Source organism: Hoplias malabaricus, chromosome 8, assembly GCF_029633855.1.
Source record: "Hoplias malabaricus isolate fHopMal1 chromosome 8, fHopMal1.hap1, whole genome shotgun sequence".
Taxonomy (NCBI): domain Eukaryota; kingdom Metazoa; phylum Chordata; class Actinopteri; order Characiformes; family Erythrinidae; genus Hoplias; species Hoplias malabaricus.
The window spans coordinates 18,321,209-18,348,843 of record NC_089807.1 but is presented as its reverse complement, the minus strand read 5'-3'; the positions used below and the strand labels follow the sequence as shown (position 1 = coordinate 18,348,843).

The 27,635-nt window shown below is 40.5% G+C and overlaps 1 protein-coding gene across 1 annotated transcript in view; it reads right to left on the bottom strand.

The window, feature by feature from the left end:
- The window catches only part of gfra4a (GDNF family receptor alpha 4a), a 165,583-nt gene that overhangs the window by 129,576 nt on the left and 8,372 nt on the right, over positions 1-27,635 (bottom strand). The window lies entirely within an intron of this gene.

Sequence of the window (27,635 nt, the reverse complement as noted above, 5' to 3'; positions counted from 1 at the left end):
AATGGGAGGTTACTTTCAGCTCATCATGGCCACGTATTACCCTGCTGAAGGATTACATCGGTCAGTTAAAAGCGAGTTCCCAGCCTCTGTATTTTCTTTCCTAACAGGATCATAAGTGGTGGTGAAGCACCAGCAGTGACGCCTTCTCCGGCCCTGGGCAATCAGGGCGAACAGCATGACCTCTCTGCACCAATCAAAGATAATCGCTAGTTACAGAACCCCATTGCATTCCTCAACCACATACAATCCGAGCCTTACAGGCAGAGAGGGAGGCTAGTACAGTCCATCAGGAGGTAATGACCAGTTTATTGCATAAAGCAGGACTGGATTGGTCCGGTGTCTGTGCATCAACAGGCTCACATTAATGGGCTGGCTGTAAGCTGGGTTCGATGGACAGCAGACTGCTATGGAGGAGCATGTTAATAACTGTAGGTAAACTGGATAAAGCTCAGCTCTGCTGTGAGCAAATGATAGAGATTAATATTATTTTCAGGAAAGCACTACATATTTCTGTTCAGAATAACATCACAATCATTTTACCACAGGCTCGGCATGGTCAGTCACTGGGGTCCAATTGCCACCCACTGCTGCTTAAACCGTTTGGATGTGGGGGTGTTTGTAGTCTGTTGAGGAGCGGAATGTGAGCAGACTCTGTATGTGAGGATCTGGCAGTGGTAAAGTGCAACAGGGATCAGAGAGGTGAGACAAGAGGATAACACACAAAAAAATAAGCAGAACTTGACTTGCCACAGAACTTGCGGGCACTTTTGGGTGGCTGTAATAATCCTTTAAACATCGCATGCCTTGAGATGCAGTAAAATCAATATGTTTTCCTTCTCGACAAAGCACCACTTGGGGGGCCATAATGGTCCTTAGGCTATTAAGGTCAGTAATAAAGCATATAAACACTGCGATATTGCTAAATCAGTGTGATACAGTGGGGCGCTCTAAATATGCACGAGAACATAACCTCGGAGAGTTGGCTGTTAAGTAGATGTAATTCATAATGGCTGAGATATATTTCAAGGCTAAGGGCTGGAGGCAGTGGTTGGGTTTCTGAATGGGGCTGTCCCGCTTCTACTGATGGGGTGATATTTTATCTGCCTGTTGAGTGTTGCATATTCACGGGTCTTGTGCACTGGGTTGTGTGTGTGTGTGTGTGTGTGTGTGTCTCGGTAACCTGCATTATGGCTTGTGTGAATAAGTAATAATGACAGATGAGTTTAGTGCGGTGACAGATGGTAATAGAGAATCGTTTATTCATGGCGGTCGCGGCGAGCCTTCTCCTACAACCTCAATAAAGCCTCAATAAAACCCAAGTGTGCCGACATCATCCATCACCTCCCCACCGACCGCCTTTTCCTGGCACTGTCTCCAAGGCCGGCCCCTGTACGTTATTATGGGATTGCACCCACAGCATCTACTCTCTCTCGCTCAGGTGTTGTTCTAGCTCAGCAAGACGTCCATGATGCCTCTAACTGACCCTGATGGCATGCTCAGGTCCCAAGGCCGGGGTAATAGGGGCACTGACTGTTGAGTAGCCTGCTTGACTTTGTGATCTCTGGAGATGGGGCTACTAGTCTGGGACAAGCAGCAGAGAGAACAGAGGGATCTGCCCTTAAGGGGGCAGTCACTGATGTTTTTAAAATGTAAAGGGTTGTAAAGTATTAAACAGGCATCAGACACTCAAGGGAGATAGTGTTTGCATTCATTCATTTTCTGTAATGCGTGTCCATCACTGAGTACCTCACTCATATACTCAGTTTTGTGCAGACAACATCCCTACAAAAATAAATAAAATGTTTGTTTTTGGACTGTGGGTAGAACCTGGAGAACCAAGAGGGAATAGGGATAGTCATTGATGTCTATCTGTTCGTCCCTTCCAGAAAAAAGTACATAGTGCAGCTCAGCTCAGTGGAGCATTACAATGATTTTGAAGCTGTAATTTTAAGATAAAAATATTGTGTTTGTTTCCTTTAATGTAAATGCAAATATTAAATATATGTCAGTGATCCTATGATTTTTTTTTAAAGTATAACATCCATCCTTTCTGCTTGATCACACCTGTGTTGGATTGAGTAGGGTGTCACAGCTTTGTTGACAGCCCAAAAACAGCAGGCCCTCCTTTTCTTTCATTTTTTAAAATTAAATTTTTTAAATATTTGTGTCATCTGATTATACACGTGTGTTGTATTGGATTATAGAGACTAGGTTTTGTTCAGCCATGCTGGTAAATGTCTAACACAAGTAAGAATTAGCTAACACATAATGCAAATAACGTTAGCATCCACTTAAGTACACTAATGTGTCTAGGTGGCTATGAAAGATGAAATATCATTTAAATAATGTGAGCATTTGTTGGTAAAATTAGACTAGCCAGCAAATTATGCATCTAGAATGGAATTAATTTGCTTGCACCCTCTGCTCCACTCAGACATCCAGGCACAGTCGAGGGAGGAAAACAACAGCTCTTAACAAGCTGTTTTCCAAAGCCGATTTTCAGTTGTGTGGAATTGTGGGACTGATCTTTTGTAAAGTGGGCACAGCAGACTTCTTCTATTCCTCTTTCTCAAAAAGCCACAGTCATTTTATCTTTGCTCAGATGCACTATGCTCAGATGCACATTGGTAATCAGGTTGTCAGTGTGTCTCAGTTAAAGAGACTGTGGTCTGCTGTGTATGGGGTAGGGCTGTGTTAAGGAGCTAGTGTCTAAATATCTGCCTAAATTCTGCTTGTCCAAACACTCGTCATCTTCTCCCAATGTATTTGACACATTTTTTTTTAAGTCCAATATAATAGTTTTTGCTCTCAGTGAGTATTCTGTCCATACAGATACCTGCAGCTAAACAAGCTGACAGCCCCTATAAATGATGACATAAGAACATAATATGACAACAAAAGGTCACCGTACCCATGCCAATTGTGTGTTCCAGGAGTAAAAAGCCCCCTGGCATTGCACATGGTGGTAGTGGATTGATGGAGCACCATTTAAAATCTGATGTTTTCTTACCTAGCAGCTATAACACAAGAGTAGCCAGTTCACTGGAGAGTGTCCCTCAACTCTTTCTGCCTCTATATACATAATCCTTCAGTAAACAGCAGCAACTCCTCTTTCAACCCAACCCTTTGCTTCATGCATTTTTCTATAGCTACAGGAACTTCAAGCATATTCATTTGGAGAGAAGTGACACAATCTCATTTTGGCTTGTGTCACACAAACGGAGCTTAGCCTAGCTTAGACGTGTCCACAGGCACTTCTACAGTAAAGCCATGGATGAGTGGAGAGTAGAGTCTGCCAAAAGAATGCAGACGTTTCTCATTTGAAACATTAGACTTGCACTGACTGCAACACTGCATGCAACAGTCTGCCCTGCAGGCAGCAAATGAACACTGGAATTTAACTAATAGAATAACAACCTTGTATATCAGATATGCTTCAAAAACGCTGTCATCAGACTTACTGTGGTGTACTAATGAGGGTGTCAGATATTTTAGCGCTCTCTTCCTGTCAGCTGCCAAACACACACACACTCACACTCGCTCTTGCACAGGTCACCTGGTCTTATACAGAGAGAGCAATGATTAAGAAAGAAATCAAATCATGAGACAGCTGAAAGGTCATGTTCATAACAACCCACTGACCTCAGATCAATGACAGACTTCCAGTTTAGACATCAGAGAGAGTGAGAGAAAGAAAGAGAGACAGAGACTGAGAGAATCATTTAATCCTAATTCAAGATGGCATTGCCTATAATGACTTCTTTTTGGACCACCTTCTTTGTCTTTTTTCTTTCTACTTCTTTCCTCTGATTCATTGTGTTCTCGATTCCACTCTGTAATTCAGACCTAAAGCCAAACCTAATTCAGATTCTCATTAGTTTTCTCCAAATTAAAATGGTTTAGAAATACACTGTGATTGTAGATGCTGCCATCTATGAACATCCTTACCATTCTGCAATCAGATATTAATATAGGGTCAATGTACAAATTGTACATGTGTATATTGTACATAATAAAACCTATATATCAGTGAGCACATGATCTGTTATTCATTCATTTATTCATTGTCTGAAACTGCTTGTGGAGCAGCAGGTAGTGTCACAGTCACACAGCTCCAGGAACCTGGAGGTTGTGGGTTCGATTCCCGCTCCAGGTGACTGTCTGTGAGGAATTGGTGTGTTCTCCCCGTGTCCACGTGGGTTTCCTCCAGGTGCTCCGGTTTCCTCCCACAGTCCAAAAACACACGTTGGTAGGTGGATTGGCGACTCCAAAGTATCCATAGGTGTGAGTGTGTGAGTGAATGTGTGTGTGTCTGTGTTGCCCTTTGAAGGACTTGCGCCACCTCCAGGGTGTTTTCCCGCCTTGCGCCCAATAATTCCAGGTAGGCTCTGGACCCACCGCGACCCTGACTTGGATAAGCTGCTACAGATAATGAATGAATGAATGAAACTGCTTGTCCAGTTCAGGGTTGCGGCGGGTCCGGAGCCTACCTGGAGTCACTGGGTGCAAGGCGGGAACACACCATGGAAGGGGTACAGGTCCTTCACAGGGTGACATACGCTCACTCACACCTGTAGAATCTTTTGAGTCGCCAATCCACCTACCAACGTGTGTTTTTAAACCTTGAGAGGAAACTGGAGCACCCGGAGGAAACCTACATTCACAGAGAGAACACACCAAACTCCTCACAGACAGTCACCCGGAGGAAACCTACGCAGACACAGGGAGAACACACTACACTCCTCACAGACAGTCACCCCCGGAGGAAACCCACGCAGACACAGGGAGGACACACCAAACTCCTCACAGACAGTCACCCGATCTGATATTCATTCATCCATTATCTGTAACCGCTTATCCAGTTCAGGGTCGCAGTGGGTCCAGAGCCTAGCTGGACTCATTGGGCGCAAGGCGGGAATACACCCTGGAGGGGGCACAATCTGATATACTATATATAATTGCATTCATAAATAGTTTACATATTTGAAAACGGTGCAACAGGTAATGTTGCTGTCACCCAGCTCCAGGGTCCTGGGGTTGTGGGTTCAAGTCCCGCTCTGGGTGACAGTTTGTGAGGAGTTTGGTGTATACTCCCCATGTTCATGTGGGTTTTTTCCGGATGCTCCGGTTTCCTCCCACGGTCCAAAAGCACATGTTGGTAGGTGGATTGGTGACTCAAGTGTCCATAGGTGTGAGTGTGTGAATGAATGTGTGAGTATGTATGTCGCCCTGTAAAGTACTGATGCCCTGTGCAGGGTGTATTCCTATCTTGCACCCAGTGATTCTGGGTAGGCTCCGGACACACTGCAACCCTGAACTGGATAAGCGGTTTCAGACAATGAAAGGATGAATGAAAACCAATAAATAATTAGTATTTTGGAAAAATCTTGATGTGGTTGATGTGTCATGAGGTTGTGTCGTATTGCCAGAGTCTAGGTAGAGTCTGGTAACTTTCACAACTAAGAATTGCATACTACTGCATGTAAAGACATTTGACAGACACGCAAAAGGACAAGTCAAATATTGACATGATATGATTGGGATAAGGATTCATGTCAGACCAGTACCAAAGCCAGTACAAAACACAGAAGTATGTATATACAGATGTGCAGACAGCCAATCAGAATGCAACTTGCAGAGTCCTGATATTGAAGCTAGGTCAGTGCAATGAAGTAATTAGACTCTTTAGACTGTTTACTTGTGGACAGAGCATCTGTGGCTGAGATTAGTGATAAGTTGCTGTGGGTTGTGGTGTGGGCTTCCTAATTGTGAGTCTGAATGACGGGATTAAAACGAGTGAAAAGAGAATTAAGCTTTTTACACAAATAGGAGCGAATTCAAGTTAAACTAACTTTTAGGGATCATAAGTTATGAAAAAAAAAACAATTATTGGAATTCATGCAAAAAAAAGGTTCACTGCAGTCAAATGACTGGTGCTCTGTGCTTCTAGTGAAATATCACAGCCTCTTACTCCTTTTACTCCTATGACTTCCATTTCTGGAGTCATAGCCACTATGCCTGTAGATACAAACCTGAAACCGGTATCAGGTTTAGCAAACTTCAGGCTTGTGGTTTTACTGCCAAATAGCAAAAAGCTGAATAAAACAACAACAAAAACAGGTTTTGAGAGATTGTTTTCTTGTCTGGTTTTAAAATAAAAACATGCACTGAAATGTATTTACACAACTGATTAATTGTCAAGCCACTTTAATTTCATAGATTAAAAACTTATTTAAACAAAGTGTAGGTTAAAGCCTTTTTACAACTTGATGGCAGCTTCTAAGAACAGCAGAATTGGTTACGTGTGGCATGGTGTGGAAATATTAGTTTAACTTATGAGGGCTCACTGTGCGTACACACTGCCTCTGCATTGTCTGTTTACCTGAAAACCTACAGGAATATGTTTCTCACATATACAGAGTGAGTCAAATATAGCAAGACACAATTTTATCAGAAAATCCAAGCAAGTAGTGGGTGAGCGGGCCTGAATGTCCGGCAGGATTTATGTTATAAATGTATAATAGCATAGCACAGAATGTTTTTCTCAGAGCATTTTAACTGTTGCAGGTAGCTCAAGCAGGGTGGCACAGTGGCGCAGCAGGTAGTGTCGCAGTTACACAGCTCCAGTGACCTAGAGGTTGGGATTCAAGTCCCACTCCGGGTGACTGTCTGTGAGGAGTTTGGTGTGTTCCCCCTGTGTCCACGTGGGTTTCCTCCGGGTGCTCCGGTTTCCTCCCATGGTCCTAAAACACACTTTGATAGGTGGGTTGGCTACTCAAGTGTTCATAGGTGTGACTGAATAGGTTACTTCTGTAAAGGACTAGCGCCCAGGGATTCCGGGTAGGCCCCGGACCCACCACGACCCTGAGCTGGATAAGTGGTTACAGACAATGAATGAATGAAATCCTTATGTCATAAGACCTTAACATATATTACATTTCAAAACATTTTCTATTCACTAAAATTAGCATTTCAGAGATGTTTTTTATGACTGTAATGGTTCAGTATTATACAAACAAAAAACAACAGAGATTTCTGTGCAAACTGACTATTTCCCTAGAATTGGATCTGCAGCTAATAAATATCCAGTGTAGAACGGTGCAGGTTTTGAAGTCTTCAGAGAGACAGAGAAAAGCAATTACAGCTTTCTAGACATCAGCTCTGAAGTGTAGCTACTGATCTGCTTTCCTCTGTATCTGTTCCTGGCTTTTCAAAGTAGGCTCAGAATAATTCAGTGATCCTGTAGAAATAGAGCACTTCACAGAAAAGAAGAGATTTTGATGCTGTCATTGTTATGGAAGGTGTTGCTTTTCCTTCACGGTAAGATTCAGTGTTGATGAGGAGATATTTAATGACGTCGCTTAATATTTTACATCCACTTTTGTCAGATAAAGTGTTCAGAGAAGAGCACCAAGACTCAGCCATCCAGTATGAGCCAGTGGATGATTATGGAATTCATGAGCTCAAATGGCATTTTATTGTATTGTTAGAATGTGGATAACACATCATCAAGTTTCAATTTTCAGCAGTGGATGTATTTCTTGAAATAATTGCCCCTAAAAATTCTGCACTATGAAAGATTGTCAATTCCCCCTGGGAAATTATACCAAATCCAGACATCACTGCAGAGCTCACGATGGCTGAAATTGTTGAAACGGGCCTCTCTCCATCATACAAACTATATAGCCAATGCGCGAGGACGGATACCAGCAGACGCTCCCTTGAAAGCTTATGAAACTTGCCACTGCATGTTTTCAATCTACTGGAGGACTGAGGAGAATGCTAAGCACTCCACTCTGGCACACGACAATGCAGATGCCAGACTGGCTGCTACGTCGCATAGCGACAGCACAGAAAGAGGAGGGACCCTGGCGTCTTTCTTTTCCTTGAAGAGTAGTGTCAACTGCGTCTGTACAACCTCTTTGACCACAGCCGCCACATGGCACTGCTGAGATTCAACCCTCATAATCTTTAGACATCCTGACATCACTGTCTATTTCCATGTCTTGTGTCATTCACTAAATACCTGAGCCAGTTCTGAATAGTTGTCAGACTTAAGCTACATTTGGTTTCTGTGTAAGTCATGATATTTCCTCAGTAGAACAACATGCTTTAAAATGGGACACTGAAGCAGCTGTAAATGATGGATCTATCAAGACTACCATGTCCAGTGCCAGTTTCAGAAGATATTTTTGCCCATGAACTGTAGTTAAAGTTTTGTTCGTAGACATAAAAAAGCGTAATAGACATAAAAGCTGTTTTGATTCTCCTGCTCATTAAAATAGGAATATATTCGTGCAATGACAGCAAATGTGAAATAGCACCCCCTTACAATTTAACACTAAAAAAAGCTGATGATATCTAATGCAAAATTAGTACAATAAAACTTTAAACAGTTATACTTAAAATGAGGTGACACGTAGCATAAACATGTTTTTAAAAATCACAGTTTTTTTTTTGTTAATTTACAGGTTCTTCGCAGATGCTATACACGTGTATAGAGTGCATTGCCTGTCCTTTCGTTTGTGTTTTTGTTGTCCTATATTCTTTTTTACACTATATTATAATTATACACACTAAAACACACATTTCTGATCACATCCATAACACTAACTATATTTCACTGACTCTTTGTACCTCTCTGTTATCCTTGTTGCCTACAAGTTGCTGTTTGCCCCTGTCTATGTTTTCTAGATGTTGTCTTTGTAAAATGGCTTCTTTTATTAATTTATTTATTTTGTGTGTGTGTGTTTTTGTGCAAGCAAGTGAGCAAGGACATGAGCTGTGCAAAGTCAGGTACAGTAAAACGCCTGAATGCTTTCATGGCTGAGATTAGTCTGGGGTAAAGCTAGAAAACAGGTGCTCTGTCTGAGCTGAAGCCCGTTAAACGCCCAGTACAGCAGATTAGACCAGTAGCACTACCTACACACAGTGGAGCAGCTGAATGTTCCTGTACAGATATCTAACAGAAAGGAGTGGGAAAATAATGTTGATTTATGCATACTAGACAATATATAAATAAAAAAAAATTATATATAGTTGAACCTGAGTAAGTCTGTGGAATAAAAAAAATAAATAGCCATATGGCGGCACGGTGGCGCAGCAGGTGTCGCAGTCACACAGCTCCAGGGACCTGGAGGTTGTGGATTCAAGTCCCACTCCAGGTGACTGTCTGTGAGGAGTTTGGTGTGTTCTCCCCATGTCCATGTGGGTTTCCTCCAGGTAGGGATGCGCGGTATCCACATTTTTCATACCGTCTCAAAGTATTATCACGGTATACTCTGTTACCATTGGGAGGAGTTGGTCTGTTGGGCAGCGCTGAGCCTTATACCTGTGAGCACAAAGTCGAGTGAATTTTGCTAAACACAGCCTGACAGTGCACACTGACACACGTGTTGACAATAAAAACCCATTTCTGAGAGAATACATTTCAGCAACAGGTGCAGAAGGAACAGAAAAGTGAAATAAGATGCTGTACACTGTTTAAAAGCACAGCTGACAAAAGTCTCAAATATAAAGGAACAAACAGACTGTAAATATGTAATCAATTGAAAAAAAGCAGCAACACAAAATATGATACATATTTTTTATGAAACATTAGTGTTTCCAAAATAGCCACTGTACATCAATGCAACTTAAAGGCACGACACTCTCGATTTTAATGAAAAAACGCATTTTATAAGTCGTTATAAACGGTTCCTCAACATTTGCTGCTCTCCAGTCTGTCTGCTTGCTTTAATGTGTTTACCAAGTCCTGGTGTCTGTAAATGAATTAAAAATAAATAAATAAATAAAAAATTGCAGTGTCTTGGTCCAGTATGCTTAGCTTTCCCTCTCTCTCTGCACACAGCAGAGAAAAAGCATCTGGAGGCATCCAAATGTTTAAAAGAATGAACCGAGATGAGGCTGTTGCTCTAGTCATGCTCCATAATTGAGTAATATTGATAAATTTTCACTGTTGACAGAACTGACTCTAATTTTGGGAGAGCGCAAACTCCATAAAAGAAAACATGGAGCGAAAATGCAACAAAACAAAACAAATTGAGTTACAAATGAGTTTCTGTGGTAAATCAAACAGTGAATAAAAATGTACAGATAAGTTTAACCTCAGCCACGTACAAACAGCCTTTTTTCTCGCCTCAAACATACCGTTCCACCTTCAGATGCTGACGTTCTGAACATAAACAATGAGAAAACAGCTTTTCCCCACAGTCGTAGATGTTGACTTTAAGCATACTTTTTTTTCGCAAGAGGTTTATCAGACTTCAGAATAGTCAAGTATCACATCTGAAACAAAAACACAATTTCACCAGCACAGAATTCAAACACACTGTGACAGGAGTCATGTTCTTCTTGTTCTGGTGATATTTAAGGTGAATGGTGCCCTATATATGTGCATAAAATAGTCTGATTAGGTCTAATGGGTCTTATTCATTAAACCTTTGTTAAAAAAAAAAAAAAACAGCAGCTAACTGCACGTAATTTATGAGGAAATGAAAAAAACTTTCTGCCAGATTCATAAACACTGCATAAACACCAGATTTTTTTAGTAGAATGTGTGTATGTTTGTGAATACAAATGTTCTCAAATCGGAAGGACATGCATGTTTCTTTGCAATTAACATCCTATTACCATAATCTCCACCCATGAATTTCAAATGACCTTATAAGGAAGCCCTTAGACTGTGGAGTCGCAGCAAAAAGCCTTTAAAATCTCCACAGAAATGTTCTGAGCAGAAATATATTTAGTGAAGTGCATTCAAATCTGCACTTTTTAGTTTCATTCTATTTATATTTTTTACTCACTTATGGGAAATTACAGCATGGGAAAGGCGAGTTACACAGAACTGTGCAAAAGATTTTAGGCACCTGAGAAAATGAGATTTATGAAGCTATTATCTGAGCATAATGAGATTATATGCTCAAACAAAAATAGAAACAAATAACATTATTCAATATGTTCTGTGTGTTAATTGTTTAACCTCTAACATCTCTGCGTGTGGTAGTGCAGTTTTATTTGACATTATTAAACTTCATTATGCTAAATAAAGTGTGATTTCACAAATACATATAATCAAGGAGAACATCTGGAAAGAAAATTTTTTCATTTTTTCTTACAACACATACTTTTAGAAAATGATTTCTAAAATGATATATAATTATATATAATCATCACTCTTATTTAGAAGATACATTAGCTTAAATAGTGATTATTTTAGGGGCCTAAGACATTTGTACAGTAATGTACATTCACGAGATTCTGCTAAAGGCAGGGGGAAGCTACATGGAAGTTAAAGCCGTTTATTCTTGATATTAGCTTGTTCCTGATTTGCAAAAATTCCTTTAAATGTGTTTGTTTTGTATGAAACAAGTTATAAAACTTGCACGATTACACGCAGCATTAGAGTGCAAAGTAAACACACAAGACTTCACTACGATTGTATAATTTTTGTGAGCACATCCTTGCACCAGTGCATGAACAGAGCTTGAAATTCCTGGGATGATTAGATGATTTAGGGTTTAAATATTAATGTTTTAAATGATCCAGTGTCCAAGGAGCCAAGCACAGACAGCTACTGCACTGGTTCAGGAACAGTACGGGGTTCTAAAATGTTGCACAAATACAAAGAATGGCTCCCGATAGTGAACTGACCTATGAGACATCATTCAGCTAATAAACCATAAACCTGTATCATCTCCAAAGACGAAAAAGTTCTCTGTGCCAAGCTGTCTGTTAAATCCAGCAACGCAGCATCACAGCTATTTACACAGGTTACAGACTTTAAACTCTTTTATATTGCTATGATCCACATTGTCTGAATGAGTAAAGAAATTATATAGAAAACTTTTGATTTGTAGCTACTGGAATATGCTCTGAATAACAGGCTGTATTAGGAAGAGGACCATTTTGTGAAATTTTGTTTGATTATTTATTAATTTATAATGTATTTATTTAGCTTGTGCGTTTTAAATATTTTTAAGATACTTTCAGTGGCAATCAGACATTCCGCACACTACGTGTTTTCAGGAGCAGGTGTAAATTTCGTTACCTACGAACAATTTGAGAATATGAACATTTTGATGAATCCGGATATTTATTAAAAATACTTCACAAACAATTTACTCACAAAGTCATTCTGCTTGCATTTCAGGAATGAGGTCCAATGTGTGAAAATGTAAAACTTGTCACATCCTGGCCCAGTCCTGTCTGTTTTCCCCACCATGTGCTCTCTCAGTACATGGCTCTATCTGTTATTGTCCATGTCTCCGCCCTTGTCCCGCCTTTGTTCTGCCTCCTTGTCCATACTCTTCGTTATCTGTTTCAGGTGTGTCTCGTCGGAAAAATGTATTTAAATTCCCTTGTGTCATTTCCTTGTATCGGTCATTTGTTTCGTTCCTGTTACAACTCATTTTGTTTTGTTTCCTAGCTCTAGTCATGTTGTTTCATGTTCTCGTTCCTAGTCATGTTTCTCGTTCCAGTTCCTTGTATTGTTTCGTTTCTCAGCTGTCACGTTTCCTGTTCTAGTCTGCCTCATCTGTTCTTCGCTTCGTGTTTGCCCTCAAGTCTGTTTGTGTTTGTTTTGTTATTTTGGCTTAAATAAATGTCTGTGTTGTAGTGTGTGCGTCCACCTCCGTCAGTCCGCCCTTCGCGTTTCCTGACAAGTCTCTTGAAATTATATGCACTAGTGTGCATTTAAACATTTCAGCTGTAATATATTTTTATTCATCCATCCATCCATCCATCCATTATCTGTAACCGCTTATCCAATTTTAGGGTCACGGGGGGTCCAGAGCCTACCTGGAATCATTGGGCGCAAGGCGGGAATACACCCTGGAGGGCGCCAGTCCTTCACAGGGCAACACAGACACACACATTCACTCACACCTACGGACACTTTTGAGTCGCCAATCCACCTACCTACGTGTGTTTTTGGACTGTGGGAGGAAACCGGAGCACCCGGAGGAAACCCACGCGGACACGGGGAGAACACACCAACTCCTCACAGACAGTCACCTGGAGCGGGAATCGAACCCACAACCTCCAAGCCCCTGGAGCTGTGTGACTGCAACACTACCTGCTGCGCCAACGTGCCGCCCATCAAAAAAATAATTATAAAAATAATAAGATAGCAGCAGTAATAGCTGTAAAATCAATGGGTCTGGGCTTATTACCTTTGACTCTCTCTAATAATAAACAGCCCAATGTGATTTAGAGCAAATTATTTTTGTGACGAAGACTTGATCTGCTGTTTGTTTGTTGATGATACCCGTGCTTCAGTCACATTGCATTATTGAGCTGGATACACATCAAGTTACACTCACCCATTAAATATATGAGGCTCCTATAAACAAACTTGAAAACAAATGCGTCATGTTAGATAGCTTCTGAGCCAAAAAAACACAACTGATTAATGAGGCTTGTAATCTGAATATAAACTTGGTGTTTTGAGAAAGTCTTTCACTTATTTATATTTGATTCCACCCAATCCTTGGGGAAATGTAAGGACATTTCTGAAAATCATTATCATTGTTGATTATTCAATGCAGACTTCATCTTCATCACTATGCAGTGCTGTTCACCTTCTGAGGTTTAGATGAGGCCCTAAATCAAGTCCAGCTTCCCACACGCTATTCACTAAGGGTATCAATATCCTGGCCTCCTCCTTGTTCATCTATCTCTGCAGACCTCTCGGCCAGCAGGAACATCACTCTGTCATAGTGACTAATGAACATTGATAGCCTTCCAGGAGGACAGTGGGTAATCCCTGGAGCATGTTGGGGAGACAGAAATCGATAGACGCTGCTTAATAACTGTCCATCTCTCCAGCCACTAATGCTGATGACCATTTGGTCGATCCAGCAGCCCACACAGCACCTTTCTCTCCTTTCCCCCTTTTTCGTTGTGACCAAGCATACTCTATATTTAATGAATTGTTGAAGTAATTTAAAACAGTGTATTCGTGTGGGCTGTAGGCCTCTGACACACCAACTAGATTTAATTAAACCACTGTGTACACTTCACTAAAGGTAAAACTTGTACAAACTGCCTGGCCCTTCCCCACAAAAAAGGAATTCTTTCTAACTACTGATTGCCTCTGTGTTGACTCTATCTCAATATTGACTTCATTCACCTCTCTATAGAGCTTGAAACTGTTCCCAATAAGGGACCCTAACTCACTTTGCTGACAAAACGCCACTAAGTGTAACAATCCATAAAGTGGTCTATAAAGCAATAAAAGGCCCTCAGCACCAAAAGAAAGACAAAACAGTAGGCGCAGAATGGCAAGGGCAGACACCATAGCCCTGTGTCCTAGACATCAAGCCGAAATCCAAACTCCATGTATTTCGGAAAGGAAAATGTTTCTGGTACGAGGATGTCACATTCCGTTTGCAAATGTTTGTTCATATTTCTGCAGTGCTCAAGGTAGCAAGAGTTACAGCTGCTACGATTTCTAACAGTGAAGCATCGCTATTATGGGCCAATTAGAATTGTGCAAATAAACCCCTGTTTATATTGGATTAGTAAATGAGGGTAATGTCTGTAATATAATCTCCACAGTAATACAGTTCCTGCACTCGCGGCCTGTAATTATCTAATGGGATGATGGAGAAAAATATCAACAAGGCTCAACTAAAATCTAAGGGGGGGTTCCCCAAGGACCCCATGTAAATGTGGACCATTCAGAATGAAGCTTAAGTTGTGCCTTATTGTTGCTGAAAATCTTTCAGTGTTAATCAAAGTAACACTTGGGGGACAACAACCAATGATTCCTCCATTTTATTTCCAGTAGACAATTATAGAAAACACTAGGGCACAGAAAGCTCCAGTTAAACGTGCTTTATGTGCTTTAAAACGTGCTTTAAACGATTTATTTTACTGTGTCCAACACAGACATCTCAACTCCTCTGGCAGAAGATTTTAATGAGATGGGGGGACAAAGCCAAAGTTTCTCATCTCTGGGTGTAATGAGATGTTGGGTAAGACCGTGGTTCCAAACCTAGTCTCAAGATCTGCAGCGATTATATTACTTTTTCTGCATCCAGTTGAGAAAAGTGTTCCACAATGATGAAAAAAAAAAGATCTGAGATACTTTTGGCCCAGATCCAAATAAGAAGTGATTTACAGCATCAAAACAGAAAAGGTTCTTAGTCTTAGAGGAGATCTGGCTGAGCTCCTGTCTTTAGTTCAGCTGCAAATAAGCGAGTGCGATTACCTCAGCAAATCTCAGCCCGCTGTGAGATTTTACTGAGATCTCCACTAAAACTCAACAACTGTCATGTGAGATTCCCTGGCTCTTTTGATGTGGAGAAATATCTAAACAGAGAGATACTTGACCAAAAATCTCATTTGTTTTTACTTCTGATGTCGTTGTTGCTGTTGTAGTTGTTGTTGTCTTGGGGGCACTACAGCGATATTAAAGTGATTCCTCTCTTGTTTTTCCTTTTTGATTGTGCAGATTCGGTTGTCAGTATTGGGCTTGGAATGGCTTGAGGTAAGGAGTTCTCTCACAGGCGCTGTTATGCCAGCAGTTGTACGGCAATAGTGATCTGACATAATGACATTGATCACATCAGTGAACCCAGAACGTATGTCTAAAATCTGAGATTGGAGGCCTTGGGGGCCAGAGACTGGAGATTTAGCCTGGGCAACCCACTTCTGCTCAGGAAGGGCTTACTAATGAGCTGTTTATCTGGAGCAGGTGTACGAGAGCTGGTGCAGAGACTTGGAATCATGGCTGCAGGCTGATGTATGTCTAAGTAAGCAGATGTCAATAGCATTGTTTTTTTAACAGCCAATCACATGCTTGATGGCATTCCTAATTTCACGTCCAGTTCTTGTATATGAAGAATTTATCACTGTCTGTGTTTGTGTGGGAATGTTTTTATATGTTTGTGAGATCATATGTCCTCGCAAGAGGTCACATTTTGAATGACTAACCTTCAACTAAGGTTAATGCTAGGTGTAGGTGTAGTATTACTTGGCTACAGTAATCAATATTTCTATGGATGTCCTCACAAGTATAACAGAAAGTGTGTGTGTTTGTGTGCGTTTGTGTGTCAGGGCCTCAAGGCCAGTGTACACTATTCCCCACACCTAAAAGCGATTTTATTTGTATTATTTTTTTAAATTAATTATATATTAACATACACACACAATGGTGGAAAAACTCAGTTCTGACTCTATTCATTTTTGTAGCACAGCAAGTCTGGAATAGAGGCAGAAACTAAGGCTGTATTGAGGAAGGGCGTCTAACTCACTTTGCTGCCAAACCACCACTAATCGGCACAATCTATACAGTGGGTTCTTGGCCTCTACAAAGACGGCCTGGAAATGGGTTTTATTGAATAAAATGGAACAGGGCAAGGGGAGGAAGATAGAGAGATCTGGGGACTGAATTGCCTTGTAATTGCAAACTAACCAACAGTTGACTGCCCCTGTGTGTGTATGTGTCTGGGTGTGTGCGCAAGCACGTGTGTGTGTGTGTGTGTGTGCGCTATCACGGTGATCTGAGCTGTCTTGTAAACACGTTGTTTGCGGTGGTGAGGAGGTGCTGTGGAGCGTGGAGCTGATAAATGAAACAACTGCAGTGTTTATCCGGAACACACACACACACACACATACACGCACACAGGCACACACACAGTCTGGACAGAGCCAACACGCTGCCTCTGTCTGTTACCCCCTCTCAGCATGACAGGCTCTCTGTGTGTGTGGTGTGTGTATGTGTGATGGAGCTGTTTGATTCAGGCTAATTAGCAAAGGTTTCATCACAGACCCCAGTGGCCCACGTGCTCACTCTTGGCCGAAGCGGCATTCTCTCTCTCTCTCTCTCTCTCTCTCTCTCTCTCTCTCTCCTTGTCCCTCTCCCTTGTGGTAGTGAAATTGTTGTCAGAGACTGTCCACAGCTTGCCAGACAGAAGTTAAAAATCATATTAAAAGCAGCCTTTATTTATGAACCACAGCCTAACACAGGGAATTATTCCTTACATGGTTTCTAATGCCATTTTCACACATGCACAGTAATCCAGGAATGGTCCAGTGTTTACCTGGTGGAGCTATAAGTGTGAACGCGACCATCTGCAACATTCATCCCGGACCTTACCCAGACTTTACCCGGAACATTAACATACTCCAGAGTTTCTCTAGAAATGCTCCAGAGTTCATGTGTGTAAGGGGCATAAGTAACAGCTCTTAAAGAGAATTTTCAAGGATACACATTTCTGCATATGTTGCTTGGCACTTTCAGTCTTAAAGAAAAAAAAAAAATTGTTCTTTGCAACAGTGCAATAAAGTAACAACTTGTGGTTCCCAACAGAGCATAGTTTTTTAAAACATTCAGGTGAAACCATGTGGTTATTCACCGCCCATTTACTATTCATTTCATCATTACATCCATCAAAGGGCTCTTTAGGGATCTAAACTAATTGTTCTACGGCATTCAAAGAACCTTCTTTATTGTAGATTGTGGGCTATGCTATGGGAACATAGTGCTGGGACTGAAATGCACATGGAGTTAAAGCTGTCCTTGTCAGCTCAGCTGTTATAGATTTTTCACCACATTGCCTCTTTTATCATTATTATTATTCATATCCTACATAGCTAACCTTTATATGAACACTTTAAATTCAGAGAGTTCAGCTTCTGGTTAGGGTCACCCGTTGTTGTCACAGATGCTCAGTTATGCACAGACAGCTTGTATAATGTCTATAGAAAAGCATGAAATGAAATGGGATGCACTGGAGCAGTGCCACACAAGCTTAAAATCATCATGTTCATTGCCAAGTGGGGAGTAAAGGGCTATAAAGTCCCCAGCGTTGAGCTTTGGGCAGTGAAACTGTTTTCTGGAGTGATAGAGCACCATCCAGTACCTTTTAGAATGAATTAGAGTTGTCATCCAACATCAGTAGCTGACCTCACTGATATTCTAGTGGGAGGAAGATCATCAAATCCTCACTGAGAATTTCTGACATTTAGTATAAAATCTTCCCTGAAGAGTTACTGAAGCTCAGGGGGAGACACTCTCTGTTAATACCCTTTATTATAAAAGTTTACTTGGATGGGTAGGTGTTCACATACATGACATTATTGTTAACTGTTAAATGGCTGAGGTAAATAATATGTTAAAAATTGGTCCAATATATGTAACATAGAGGCTTTTATAAAGATTCTGACCATTTTGGTAGGAATTTTGAGTCATTTGAAATATTCACTCTGCAGAATCACTGGAAAGTCATCACTGCCGGAGTAACAGGTCTGACTCTCGCAAACATGCTTTTCTAGAACAGGGCTTTGTTAATCAAGGACACATTCAAATAATCACCATATCTAGGGAGAAAAAAGAGGAGGACCTTTTTAACCTGAAGGGCAAAATAGAAAACCTTTCAGAACCAAATAGAACTGGTTAAAATAAAATAAAATGCCAAATCAAACCAGCACATACCTGCTGTTTGACTCAAGGACTTTTTGCTTGTAAACTCTTAAAAAATGACAATTCCTCAGTGCTTGTAGGAAAAGTTTTAATTGGTAGAATCGTTGTATCATGTGGAGGTTCTTTGAACCTTAGAGGTTCCTCACTCAGTCATGTCCAGTTTGCAACGGAAAAAAATAAAAAGATTCTGTAATCTGCATAGTCATACATTTTTTTCATAACTTTATTTATAAAAATGGTAAAAGCATGTGTTGTAAATTTATAAACAAAATATTTACTCACTTGTTGCTTGAAATTTAGTAAAGCAGTCCTTTTGTATAAAATACTGTAGAACACAATGTCATACAACAGTTACAATGGAGTTTTTTTCCACACAAAGGCATTATATGTCTGTTCATTAACATAGTAATAGATATTTAACCTCTTAATATGCAACTCATGCACTTAATCTCTTAATTATGTACACGCCGAGAATAGACAATTATACTCTATTGTCTGAGAGGAAACACAGGCGATGTTTTAATATTAGAGTCAACTAGTGTTATAATGACATATGTCATAATAACAGCCTACGCTGCTCATGATGAGTTCACCCACTCCGCTATCTCGGTCATAACTTCACTGTGAACCAGTCAGCATTGCATGTATCTGACAGTGCTCCTGTGTATCTATTCAGAAGAATAGATTTTTTTTGTCATGTAGGGATCTAAGGGTTATCAGGACTCCATCTGATATAAAAGGTAATTGTATACTTCAAAATCTGCTGTAAATTGTGAGTATGGAATGTTTATGTAACGGTTTAATGTATTTTTGCTTCAGAAGAGTCGCTCTACCATAGAGCTGTGGAGCACACTTGTGCCATTTAAGATCCTCTGTTGATCTTCAATGGGCAGCATGGTGAGTAATTGGTAGTGTCTCTGTCACACAGCTCCAGGCTCCCCACCTCAGGTGACTGACTGTTTGACTGTGAATTTAGTGTGTCCTCCACATACTATGGTTTCCTCCCACAGTCCAAAACACACATTGGTAGGTGGATTGGATATTCAAAATTGTCCTGGGTGTGAGTGAAAGTGTTGATATGTGGTGCCTTGTTATGGATTTGTGTGCTCCTGCATCGAGCCCTTGGATTCTGGGTAGGTCCCTGACCCACTCTGACACTGAAATGGGTAAATGGCTACAGACAACGAATGAATGGTCTTCAGCCCAGCATTGAGAGGGACAGTCTAATCTTAGTCATTGCTTTTCCAAACTGCTACATTTAAAATCAGCTCCCGTCTTTTTTATCTGCTGCAAACTCATCGTTGGCTGAATACTAGGAGTGCAACGCTAACTATCTAATTCTGTGTCGTTGGTTAACAGATGCTTGCTGTGAGGAGAACAGCGAAAGGTTCATCCTACCCATTCAGAGAGAGCACAGCCAATTATGCTTTCTTGGACATCTGGTCACAAATGGTCATGGCATCAACAGGGATTCAACTTGTGATCTTAGACAGTTGTGCTAGTAGGGAAAGCTTTGAAATTAATATTTAAATCAAGAATAGGGGGAGGGTGTTTGAGACCCTTTGGCCTAGAACACATTTTAACTGAATGCAGGTTGTTCTCATATTTTTTTTTATGCTTTTTATTAACTTTGCGCATTTCATCCAACTGCTAATTACTGGCCAACCAGCATTGTATTTAGTAAAGGCTACTCATTAGGAGCCAATCAGCTCAGTGTATTTGCTGAGCTGCTCATTAAGAACCAATCAGCTCAGTGAGTTTAGCTGAACTGCTCATTAGGGGCCAATCAGCTTGATGTGTTTAGCTGAGCCGCCCACAGACTCCGCGGCATGTCACCCTGATTAGAGCTAGCTCTCTCTCTCTCTCTCTCTCTCTCTCTCTCGCTCTCTCTCTCTCTCCTGCAGCTCACACTCATTTACATAAGAAAGGCAAGGAGATGTTGTAGCTGGGTCTAATTATGAATGCTGACATACAAGACCTTGCTCATTCCAGTGCCTGACAGTAATCATAAACATGAGAAGCATTTACTGCTAGATATAAACCAATGATTCCGATGATGCTAGTAGGTAGCGGCTAAGTGATGACGTAACGGTACACATATGGACTGTGAATGCCTTTTCCGTTTGACGCGCGAGTGTTAGGCTCCACTTACTCATACTATTCATCACCCAGATCCAAATCAGAATTATTTTCCTTCCCCAGCATTTGTCATGTGCTATTCATAGAGTCTGTCTTGGCACATTTGGTGCCTCCTATCTTGGTGCACAATGGTAGACAAACAGGTATGGAGATGGATAACATGCATTAAGATGACAAATAACATACATTAGTTCAAATTGATCTGCAGTGTGCTGTGTATTTTCCCATTACTGTACAATTTAGGTAGTGTGATACACTGTGGAGTGTAATTTACAGCTCAGGGATGTAATTATGTGCAGTATATAATGTGATGTGTAATTGGGATATGAGGAGAAGTGGCTAAAAGACACAGTAGTAGGAGTTTATAGCTTGATACAGAGAAATGGAAAAAAAGAAAAGGAGAAGAAAAGGGAGCAGGAGGTGGTATGATTGCCATGCATTGTTGATTTACCTGAAGTGTGGCAGTGAGAAAGAAGCGCTTCAAGTAAAGGCTGGTTCTTTTTGATGGATGTTTTTGGAGCATTTTCCAGAGAGAGGATTTTAGAAGTCGTGACCTGGGTAGAAGGGATTAATGTGATCTTCTTGACACACTTCTTTTTTCCTTTTTTTTTTTTTTTAATGGAGCCCTTGCTTTTGCCTTCCCAGGTCGTTTCAGGCAGAACCAAAGTGAATGATAATGGCGCGAGTAACTTGATGCCTTCAAGCTGTCTTCTGATAGAGTAGTTGTAGATGAGTTCTTTAATTGGAGCAGAAAGTACTCACATTTTCTGTCCTTTCAGTGTCATGAAGACACTGTTTGCATCTCAATTCTGTGTTAGAGAAGCCGCTCCCCAGGAATTTGAAGGCTGTGACATTGATTTCTTGGCAGGTGGTGTAGAGGAAATCAATAATCATTTCCACTGTTTTAGTGGTGTTGAGTTCTACTTTGTTGTTAGTAGGCTAAAATGTGAGATATCCCTTTTGCCTTCTAGACTAAGGCTGTAGGCCTATGAGAATAGTATTCGCTACAGAACACTGGTACATTGACAGAGGGGTCAACCATGTGGTCGTACATTGACAGTTGGGTCAAGCACATGCTTGTACAATGACAGAGGGGTAATTTGGCATCCAGGGAGCAGATAGTGGAGTGATGTTTCAGGAAGTTGTCTGTTTACAGATAGAAATGGGGTTGCCAACCTTCCTGTAAAATACAGAATTACTCCGTAGTTGGACACTACAGGATATGCTCCATATTGAACCCATCGGGAGCGGACTTTGTTCTGTATGTTTCAGCTTGGACTGTTCAGACATTGGTGCTCTCAGGCGGAAAGAGACCCCACGACTCCAAAACAGAGAAGACACTACTCATTGGTCATGAGTCACTGTATCATGATCAATGAGAAGAACTGTCTGTGTTTTTATGTTACTCTTGACAGAGGTGCACATTTACTCCTATTCCTCAAAAACCCATAGTATTTTTCTTTGTGAACATGTATAGTATGACAGGGCTTCACACAGCCAAGTATGTGTTATTGTTTTTGTTATATATTTAGATGCAGTAAGGGAAATATTAAAGGATAATAAAGGTTTAATACTCGTCATACTCAGTGTTCTTTATTTCTGTTTCAGAAAGTTAACATGTCTAGAGAGGGAGGCCTGCCTTCATTTGTAATACTACTTGGCATACACTTACAAGTCTATATTAGCCCCCTACCTCTCTCTTGTCCAGAACCATTAAATCTACTGTAATTAACAATTTTCATGTCAAAAAACAATAACTTCTACTATATGTGGCATTGCTGTTGGAACAAAACTGTGTAACTCCAATACAGTAGTTTTAATTATTGAAATTAAGTAAAACAACAATTTCCAATGTACGTTATTGGAGCAGGATGTTATAAGTGGAATTTTGGAGCATTTCTATTGCTCAGTGTATCGTGAAATTTTAAGATGTTAAAGTTTGACTGTAAAATAGTACAATTAAACATACATACATAGATAAATGGTGGGGTGGCTTTTGTGTGGGTGGATGAAGGAGTTGAGAAGTTTCACCATATAAAGACCGCTCAGATGCATACATTCTTGGCTACATTCCAGTGCGGTTCAATTTAAAATGTTCACACACACACACACACACACAAATTTAAATCTCATAAAGAATACACCCATTCTTGAACTAGAGGACTATTACTGACTCTGTTTAACCAATGCTTCGCAGTCACAAAGCTCTCCTGATTTTACTGCAGATAAATCTGAGGCTGCAAACCCATAGATTTTCTCTCTAGCTCTCTCCTCTTAGACTGAATCTCCTGTCCCTTTTAAACCATTAATCCCACCACCAGTTAGTTCTGGACCAAACTAAAGCTGCACTGAGTGGGTTAACAGAGATTACAGTTAGTCTGGATTCTATTACAACAATTAACGTTACAATAAAACATAACATAGGTATGCAGTTATGCTCATTGTTTGACAGCTGTAAATATTCTCTGCTTGCTTTATTTAATGCTGTCCCCCCACACCCCACAGATACCGTTTTTCTAGCCCCCACTATTCTGTAAGCTACAAATGTGCCCATCTGGTTGCTACAAGACAGTATGTTGGGTTTTGATTCTATGCCTAATGGAACAAGGTAAGTGTAAACTCCTTGTGTCTCTTTTTAATAGTAATGGCAGAAACAGCATGTTTGAGAGATGAAATTGTCTGAAAAAAATTAAAAAGAGAAAATCTTTCAGAACATTTTAAACATCCCTCCACAGAGACACCTAGTGGTCAAATGCCCGTGTCATTGTCAAAGAAGTAATGCCATGAAAAAAACAAAGATAATATTATAATATAATTCTATATAAATCATTCTTTACTAACTTATCTTTATGTCAGCACATACTGCAGTATGTTTGAAATCTGAATATGTATCTTTAGTAGGAGTGCTTGTTTACAAGTCAGGAAATCATTTGTGTTAATTATTTTTGCTGAGAAAGACAATCTGTTTGAATGTGCTCAGGCTGAGACGCTTCATCGTTTTACTTCAAATTTGTCCTATTTTTCCTGTTTAGTAATCATTCCCACAAATGAATACTCAGAGGAAAACAGCAGTCAAATTATGGACGGCATCACACTCTCTTTCACACACACACACACACACACACAAAAACACACACACACGCACACACACACACACACACATATATACATATACATTCAACAAAAGACTCATGAACTAGTCTCTAAACAATCACAAACATCAGACAAAATAAACAAGCAGTGATTCGTAACACAAATACTCACAGAGCAGAATTCATAAATAACATACAAAATGCTTCATAACTCTAACACACATTATTCAGCATACATCAGATGAAAGAAACCTATAATAAACCTGTCCCCCTGCCATCCCCCACCCACAACTATTGTGTTGTGTCAGTATTGAACAGAATACCTGGGTTGTTTTTAAAGACTTGGTGAGGTACAGTGCTTTAAAATGGACACGATGAAAAGCTTTCAGCATATTTCGAATCATTATTTTGAGTTTGCCATCATTAGTTTTAACCAAGCATCATTAGAGTTTGTAGAGTCTTTCACAATGTAATGCCTTATAACTGTCGCGGTGATGGGGCAGACGTCATCACAACCAGCAAAACAGAACATACAACGTTTTTACATGACAGCAATGATACACACTCCAGAAATGTGGGCACCAAGATGATTTGGTGCAGGGATTCCAGTATATTTTATGGTTGCGAAATTCAGCTTCAATGCATTGATTTTGCCATGAGGGACTTTATGACTCTAATTAATAAGGGTGTCATGATAAAAATATCAATATTAATGCTTTCATAATGGGGTTGTGAGGAAATGTGAGCTATAAATTGTGTGCTATAAAAAATATTGGTGATATAACACATAGCGGCGTAAACAGTTTTCAAAATAAATGCCGTTAATTAAAAACTGCACAATGTTAAAGAAAGAGACGATAACAGACAAAAAGGGAAAAAAACTACCTTGCATTTTTCTGATATTATCTGACTTTTAAGAAAATATTTTTTGTTAATTATGCTTTCAAGAACTGAGGTCTTGTTTTGGCAATGGATCAAAAGCAAGAAAATCAAATAAAATACACTGGAAAGCATTTCTTTTTATATCTGTCAGAAAAAAAAGGTCAGATCTGCATTCACAACTTGCAGCACATATTGTATAGTTTCATCTTTTGGAAATTTAAATGCAGCAGTGTAGAATCCTGGGGGGCACCCTCCTGCTAGGGAGGGCTTACTTGGGTGGTCAGTCCCAGCTGTGACCCTGTGCTTTGCAGAAGTTCAGGTATGTATCTCTATTGACCTGGAGCTGAATTCCAGAAAGTAGCACATGCGCCAGTGGACTCCAGATGCTTCAGGAGTGGGAGCAGCAAGAGGCATTTTTCTGGTCGAGGCAGGGGTCAATCCAATACAAAGCACATTCAAACACAAGTTTAAAGAGCACATGTCAGCACCACAGGTGGTCAGCTGGGAAGCTGGTATTGGATAGTGGTCAGGAACCTTGAGAAGGCCACAGAGGGCTGGAGTTCCGCTGAGCACATGCAGGTCTATACAGTGCTGCACTTGACACGCATACTTACACGTCCATACACTCTCCCATACGTACCGCCGATCAGCCGTGAGACCTTGCATCTGTATTCCTGCGCAAATGCGCACGCGCACGGGGCCCAGCTGCGGGATCTCGCACTGTAAATTTGTATTCGTGTGACTGGTGGAGGCCTGCACAGCATGAGACTGCCCCCTTTCTTCCCCCCACTGCGCCAGCAGCCCTGTTCCTGCCTAACAAGAACACTCCCTGCGTGAGCAAGGTGGCAGGGCTCTTCTTTCCCTCTTTCTTTTCTTTCTTTATTTCTTTCTTTCTGTCCCAAAAAAAAGATGAAATGGCTTCAGATAATTTGCAAGCCCCTCATTTGCCCTGTCTGAGCGCTGGATATGGACAGCACAAACGGCTGCTCCTTTTCTCCCGTGCCTCTCTGGTAATCGGCCCAGCGGCGTAATCGTGCCTTTAACAAAAGACGGTGGAATGACGGGCTGTTAACATAATGAGCGTCTCTTTTGCCTCCTCCAGCTATCACATCCACTCGGCCTGGTCCACATGGGGTGCCGGTTGGGGGCGGGGAGGGGTGGGGGGTTTATGCAGGAGGTAAGGTTCTGCTTTATTTCCTAACTTCATGTGAATCGCAAGTCTTAATTTCTCCTATTTTCGTTATCGCTCCCAGTTGCCTTCCCTCTGCCCGTTAGCAGCAGAGCAGCGGTAATTGCACGAAGGCGTTGTGTGCGGAAATCACATGGATGACAGGGGCAGATTTGGATGTAATGACTCACTGAGCAGCACAATGAAACAACACATCTGAGCGAGCAGCCGTGAGCGCACAACTCAAGTAGTTCAGCCTCTGCCTTTTTTAAAAAAATATATAAATAAATTACAGGTGTGCTGGAGTGTGCCCATGATGTCTACACTGCATGCTCCTGCCACAGACACATTGTTGCGATCAGCGATAACCCCACACAAGCAAATAGTAGCTATTAGAACCCTAAAACACAAACAGAAATTCTGAAAGCGCTGCCTTATTGTGCTACAACATTTATGTTTTTATAGGTTTTACTGACAAACCTATTAGGTAATGAAAACAGCCCTTAGAAAATGAATGTTCACACTCTGTAAAGAAATGTTTCATTCAGGGTTTGGTGACAGGGTGAACATAAGATCACTGCTCTGCATATATCTAGACTTAAAGAAGTACTAATGAACTGGTAACCAAGCCCATTTTAGAACCAATAAACAGAGTATTTTGTTTTTCATTATCTGTATATTTTATTCATGTTTTTTCATAGTTTGTTTAAATTAGATTTGTCCTCTTGGAATGCACTGTTATAATTTTGCTGGTTTTATATCTTGTTTCAAGTTATATTAATTCATTTTTGGATATATAATTGGCAATGCTGTAAATGAGGGGGACCTTCAGTGTACTCGGTGTGAATACAACACAAATGAATAGTTTAATTTAAGGCAATCATGAATTCACAATAACAACAAAACACTTCATATTGGATTTAACACTGCGTCTTGCTGTTTGTGGACATAGAACATACTGCAAACAATCACAAAGCACTCTGCAAAGGATTTGGGTTCATAAATCTGTTTAACAAATGTCTTTAAAGCCGTTTCTTCAACATGACACACATATATCACATACCCTGCAAATGACTGATTATTAGTGGCTTTTATGAATACCCCAACCTAGTTTCTGAGTTAATGTTAGCTAATGCTAAGGGTTCTCTATGAAATTCACAAACTACTTGGGTGTTTAACTGAACATAGCTGGTGGTGGTATCCAGTGGTGGACAATGTACAAAAACCACGTACCTGAGTAAAGGACATATTATGGCTCTAATGTCCTATAATTATAATTTTTGTAACAAGACTCATGCTTAACACATTGTAGGTGAAAAGACTCACTCATGGTTCTTTTAACAGAATGTCATTAATTAGTCTGACACCGATGAACACAGCAGAAATGGCCAAAGATTAAATACAATGAATGATGTTATATCAACTACAGAGGTCACGTTCTCCTGAGTATTAAGTCCAATTTATGCTTCTGTGTTGAACCTGTGCTGTAGGCAGCGTGGGATGATGCACACCTCTCCAGAAATGTAACTAAGCAGCTAAGCAGATCATAATGACTGTGAATGGTCTGCAGTTGGACAAACATAGTTCAAGTAGCTCAAGTAAAGAGGTCCAGAAATATTGCACTCAATAAATAGTGCACTTTAAATATTTGTAAACGGATAACTACTACACCACTACATTGTGTACTACATACTGTTGAAGAAGATGTAGAAATTCAGCACTACTGGTTTGGTGGTGTAATGCAGAGTGACACAAATGCAACGCACAAGTATTCACAATGGCATAGGACATTAGTGCATAACACCGTATTTTACTCATTTAGGGACATATTAATAAAAATATTACATATTTTTCCTTTAAGCTTTCTGTTTTGTCTACATATTTGCAGAGTATATTTTGAGCGATTCCTGCAATACTGAGACAC